Genomic DNA, 6,509 nt, shown 5'->3' on the forward strand with positions numbered 1-6,509 from the left:
AAAAGGAATTCTTAGTAAACCTTCTGAACGATAAAAGGCCACCTATACTTAGTACTTTGGACAGAGCCTCGGGCCTATTTTATACATAGTTTCAGGGTGAAAATGAAAAAAAGATTGAGGACAGAGATATGCCACAATCTTGACATAAATGCAGAATTCCTAAAAACACATATATTGGTTTATTGGGACATAATGTTCTGCTAAATTTGTGAAAGCATTGGAAGAGAGTGATTTTAAAGTTTTTTTTATTATTTTTCTCCTTCAAAGGTTTGTGTCTTTCTATAGATTCTCATGTAGCTAGTAGGCTAGAAATCTTCTATTTTATTTTATTTTAAATATTTTATTTATTTATTTGAAACACAGAGAGAGAGATCACAAGTAGGCAGAGAGGCAGGCAGAGAGAGAGGGGGAAGCAGACTCCCTGCTGAGCAGAGAGCCTGATGCAGGGCTCAATCCCAGGACCCTGAGACCATACCTGAGCCAAAGGCAGAGGCTTTAACCCTCTGAGCCACCTAGGTGCCCCTCAATAGTATGATTTTTTTTTTTAAGAGATAAGCTGGTTTTGTAAGTAAGCAATAAAGCCATTTTTCTTCATTTTCTGAGAAATTAAAGAAGCTTCTAATAAAGGAAAATTTTATGCAAATGACTGAATTTTTTACACTATAGTAAATGTTACCAAAATTGAAATTTATGACTTCGGGGGCACCTGGGTGGCTCAGTGGGTTAAAACCTCTCCCTTTGGCTCAGGTCATGATCTCAGAGTCCTGGGATCGAGCCCCACATCGGGCTCTCTGCTCCACAGGGAGCCTGCTTCTCTTCCTTTCTTTCTGCCTGCCTCTCTGCCTACTTGTGATCTCTGTCAAATAAATAAATTAAAAAATTTAAAAAAAGAAAATTTATGACTTTAATGAAATGAGTATAATAATCCAGGATAAAATTGTTAACTGATGAACTAAAATATTTCACTCTGATAACTTAAGTCTAATTATACAAAGGAAATCTCAACAAACATGATCCTTTTAGATTCCACTGGAAATGGCCTGAGCTTGTTGATTAAAGAAAAGCGGAGCTACATAAACACAAACGAATTAACATTATGCACCTCGGGTTCTCCTGGAGTTACTACATTTAATTTAAATTTAGAATACTAATTGCTGCAGTTAGGATACTGTTAAAAATGAACTAACACTAGCTGAAAGTACAGGTGTGGCAGCAATGAGAAATGAGCAAATTAAGTAGTATTCAACCATGCAGGCAAATGTCAATGCCTAACTGGTAGTGCTTTATTATTCAACCATGAATAGAAGATTCATCATGTAAATGAATTCCAATATGATAAAGCTGCATCTATAATCGATTATTTGATTATCAGTCGTTAAAAACCATTTGGTCTCATTTAAAGATGCATCAGAGAAACTACATTTGTTGGGATTAAAAATGTAGAATGGCAAAGAGTAAAATCACACTTTTTTTTTTTTAAAGATTTTATCCATTTATTTACTTGTCAGAGAGAGAGCACAAGTAGGGAGAGTGGCAGGCAAAGGGAGAAGCAGGATCTGTGATGTGGGACTCGATCCCAGAACCCTGGGATCATGACCTGAGCCCAAGGCAGATGCTTAACTTACTGAGCCACCCAGGCATCCCCAAATCGCACTATTTTAAAGAAATGAATAACACAGATAAAACTTAGTGTGGAAATACTTCAGACTTTATTTCCTGTATCATATAAATTATTTTCAGAATTGTTAAGTGGTTTTTGAGATCATTTGTTCTCTTCTCACAGATTCAATTCCTCCTCGTCAAGAAATTTTGTGGCACTGCTCCATGAAAACACAGCTCCCACAGCCCTTTCTCATGAATTTCCCACTGTCTACACTGTGTAGTCTTTCTTTCTGAAAAATGCTTAATAATTCATTGAATGTAATTAAAATACTGTTCTACTTCAGTTGAATTTCATGGTACGTAATATTCGTCTTCCTTCCAATCTCCTGAGTTGGCTTTAATTAGAAAGAAAAGCAGTTGAAGAACTTCATTCACATAAAATGCAATATCACAAGGTCTGAACATTCTATTCTTTCCCTGAAAACTAGAAACCTCTGGGAAAATGACTACCTTTGATAGATTAAAAAATGGAGTTAGAAAATATGATTTAGTCTGTTGTAATGAATAACAAATCTGTAAAAAGACAACGCAAGGTGAATGTGGGTAGGAGCAAACGGTACTTAAATAGAGTGAAACGCATCCTTGCAGACCTTGGTTTCTTTATATTTAGAATAAACTGGATTAAATGTTTTCTATACTTTCATTTAGCTCTCAACCAGCTCTCAGTTTTGTTAACAAATTAAAAGGCTAACAAGACAGGCATGAATTTAGAATTTTCCAATTATACCCGATAAATTGTCCTGCCTGCATTACAATAAAACCAATGCTATCTATGATGAATATTTCACAAGGGAATGATAGAGATGAAAATATCTCATGTTTCAAGGACACAAATACTAGTACGAGCAATAATAGCAGATGGTAAACAGGGACATTTTTTGAAGTGCTAGAGAAGCATCTGTGACATTTATAGTCGATAATGGCTTCCGTACTTTTTGGAGGATGAATAAATAAGCTTCAATGTATGAACTCTTTCAATTAGAAACAACCATCACCCCTAATAAAAGCAAACTAGAATAGGCATCCACTGTAAGGTTTTAAGTACAGGAGGTACTTCGTGGGACCCAGGAGTAAGTATTTTGTTAGTCCTCACAGGAAGGTTGGAAGCAGACCCTGAAGGTATTTTAGGGATTCCTTCAGTCCTCTTGTCGTTGCATGCTTCCCTTTCTTCTGCATTGTCTGTCTGGCTTCTTTCTTCAAAGAACTGGCTTTTTGTTGTTGTTTTTTTTTCCCCCAGAAAATATCTGAATTATGGCTCAAAATGTTCATCACTTTAGTTCTTTTTATAGAGATGTTCAATGGCCATCTCTGGAGAGAGGTACTCTGTGGGTAATTGGGTCAGTTCCCCCCACACACCCCCTCCATTAATTGCTATGATGAATGGGGGTGGGATCATGTGGCAAAAACTCATGGAGGCTCATCTCTGTGTGGAGTACGTAATTTCTAGAAAAGGGTTAATTGTTCCTGGATTTAAGGCAAAACATGTATTATGGACATTTTTTTCCTTCAGTTCTGAGCATAAAGCTCAGGACAAAGGTCATGCTAAGGAAATCATTTTGAATAGCTAACTCTTTAGAGCAATAACTAATTTCTCATCTATCATTCTTTATTTGTGGAAGCATATTTTGCCCAACCACATTCATTTACGGAGGAACGATAAATAGTAATCAGTCCATTTAATGAACTCTTATTCCATGCCAAAATCTATCTTAAATACTTACATGTAATTAATAGAACGATATATTAAGTACTTACATGTAATTAATAGAACGATTGTTTTATTGAATGTCTCATTTCTCGGGCACTATTCTAAGAACTGAAGAAGATTGAGATACATGAAACATTTCATTTCATTTGAGGTGAATATTCACAAAAGGTGGTAAAGGGTGCTGTGGGAAAGTAGAGTCGGGTAATTTATCTCACTTGGTGTTCACAGTAGCCCTGTTAGACAGTGTTGCAGAAGAGTTTCCTGACATTTAGCATTTATTAACTTATTTAACAAGTGTCCCAGAAGGGTGGGACAGAGCCTAAATTAGAAGTCCAAGCATTTCTGATACAGAAATCCTTGCTTTATTACAATGTGCAGATATTAAACTGATAAGAACAGATACTACACTTGATCTTAGCCAAAAGGCCGAGAAGCGATACAATGTGCAGATATTAAAACCTGGAAGTTACCACTATGAAAAAAAATCAAACAAATGGTTATTTTGGCACAAAGGCTGGAACTCAGTTTTGCTGACTGGGAATCACCCTCTTTCTCCTACTGTACATTTCCTCTACAGAAGTAGAGGAAAAGCACAAAAAAAAGTGGGTTCAGCTTTCTTATGAATTAAATTACCAGGAAGTGCCAAATCAATTTAGCTTTGTTACCAGCAGTGACATAACACTTCATCTCCACATTATTCTCTAGATTTACTTTTCTGAGAGAAAATCAGTTTCTTGTAAAGTGGTGCTGACACAGTTGGAATATTTTGAATTTTACTAATATAGAGATGTTTCAAGGAAGAAAAATTTGATGTCTTGTGTTTAAAAAATGAGATTGATTTCAGTACCACTAAACAAATAAAGAAATGTCTTTGCTTTAAAAACCCTTGAATTTGCATGTCTTTTACAATAAGATTGTTGCATTAACTTCTGCATTTTTTCATTGCCGAAGGTAATCTCAAAATCCAATGATTGTCTATGGATTGACATATGAATCTTAGTGTCTGTGAAACAATTGTTAATTAGATGATATATGCCTTATATAATTTTACAATTTTATACTTTTTCTGTTTATTTTATGCATAAATGTATTTTGTTATAAATTTTAAAGATTACTTATCTTAAATCACTTTATAAACCTTGGTAAAAAAACTACTAATAACAGCTAAAATTTTTGAGAAGTTACCACACATTTAGTATACCTCGATAAAACAAAAGGTAACAGGACATTCTCAGCCATCATTCTGACAGGATACACATCTGTTTCAAAATATGATTGAATTTATCTGTTCAAAATAAGTTTACTTTTTAATAATAAAAATGAGAAACTGTAGAGATCATTTTTTTTTTTTTTTTAAAGATTTTTATTATTTATTTGACAGACAAAGATCACAAGTAGGCAGAGAGGCAGGCAGAGAGAGAGGAGAGAGAGGAGGAAGCAGGCTCCCTGGCTCAGCAGAGAGCCTGATGCGGGGCTCGATCCCAGGACCTTGGGATCATGACCTGAGCTGAAGGCAGAGGCTTTAACCCACTGAGCCACCCAGGCGCCCCTAGAGATCATTTTTTTTAATGGTTCATAATTTCTCAGTGCATTTTGCTTCCTGCCTGGATTGATGTAATTTATCCCACATTCCCAAAGTTTACTATGAGAGATTAATTAATATTCAGATAATTTGAAGTATAATAATAACAAGCAATAAGCCATATTTGGAGCTCTTACTATTGCAATTTTTTTCTCATTTTAACTTGAGTATTGAGATTATCTTAATATGTTGTCCTTTTAAATTGGGAAATTTTTAATGGGGAATGAAATCTGGATATAGTATGATCAAGAAACTCATATGCCTTCAGTTCTAACATTAAATAAATTAATGGGGATTACCACTTCATATTTTCGTATGGCATTACAGAAAGATTGATGTAATGTAGAGGCATTAAAAATAATCAAACATTGAAAACAAATGAAAGTAATCTAAACTTTTTCTCATGCAAGTTTACTATAATCTGTTTACTATATTTACTGTATTATTTTTCCCAGATAACATTTTTATATCTGGACTGAATTCATAAGAGAATTAGATGTGAAATAGTAACTTTTTGAAGGTTAATGATTGACTTTCTTATTTTTTTATATAGCTTTGAACTACATGCTCTGCAAAATGTATTTGCAAATATCACTAAGCAAGTTAAATGAACTCTGCTGGGAATGGATGAGAGTAATTAAACATGCAGCCAGTGAAATTGCTTGGACTGAAAAATCTAGCTTTGGCACTGCAAATTTGGGCAAGTTACTAACCTCTCAGCAGTTAGTTCCTTCATCTATGAGGTTGGGGTAATAATATTGCAGTCTTCGTGGTTTTCTGCTGGTTAATTTGATAGTAGGGATTCAATGTTATAATAGCCAAAAGTGTTCATAAATTTTACTTATTGCCATGATTATACATCCCCCAGCACTCATATCTCTCTATAGTTTTGTTTTCTATGTTCATTGTTGCATCTTTCTTCACTCCTTTCAAGAGATGCAAGCTATGGTCCTTTATGAGAAATCTCCAAAACCAGAAGGCAAGTTGTAGAGGTAGTAGTGAATGACTTAATCAGCTCACTCACTGTAGTTTCTCTTATATTTTTTGATACAACTCGTTACAGTATCAGTTTTACAAGCTTTAAGTGAGATTTTGATTAGCCACTGTGCGAATTCATATGACATAAATAATAGCAATAACCAAAATGTTGATAAAAATCATGGCAACTTTGTGCAGAAAGACAAATTATGTGACATACTTTATATTTGCATACATTATTTCATTAATTGAATGAGGTCTGAACTGTAATTATCCCTATTTTATAGAAGAGAAAACTGCACTTTGATTAGTGTGACAGAGTAAGAAACAGTTTTGAAACTTGAAATTATTTGCTGAGACCAAATCACTTTCTCCTTTGCCTTATTGGTATAAGCACATTTCAGAAGTTAGACTTTCATAAGTTGCCCAAATTCATTTTTATGTGTTTTAGATAAAAATACCAGACATCATGTTTTTTTCATCTTTTTTCTCCAAAAAGAATTCAATATTAAAATTCATATCTGCCATGAAAAGAGAAAGAAAGATCTGCAAGCAAAACACAGTATCTTTGTAGTAAAA

At 34.3% G+C, this 6,509-nt stretch overlaps 1 pseudogene; it reads right to left on the reverse strand.

Annotated features, from left to right (window-relative positions):
• Positions 1–3,650: 3,650 nt before the first annotated feature.
• On the reverse strand, positions 3,651–3,808 carry LOC116600502 (annotated as a pseudogene).
• Positions 3,809–6,509: the final 2,701 nt, after the last annotated feature.

The sequence above is a fragment of the Mustela erminea genome, chromosome 9 (assembly GCF_009829155.1).
Source record: "Mustela erminea isolate mMusErm1 chromosome 9, mMusErm1.Pri, whole genome shotgun sequence".
In the NCBI taxonomy this organism is placed as follows: domain Eukaryota; kingdom Metazoa; phylum Chordata; class Mammalia; order Carnivora; family Mustelidae; genus Mustela; species Mustela erminea.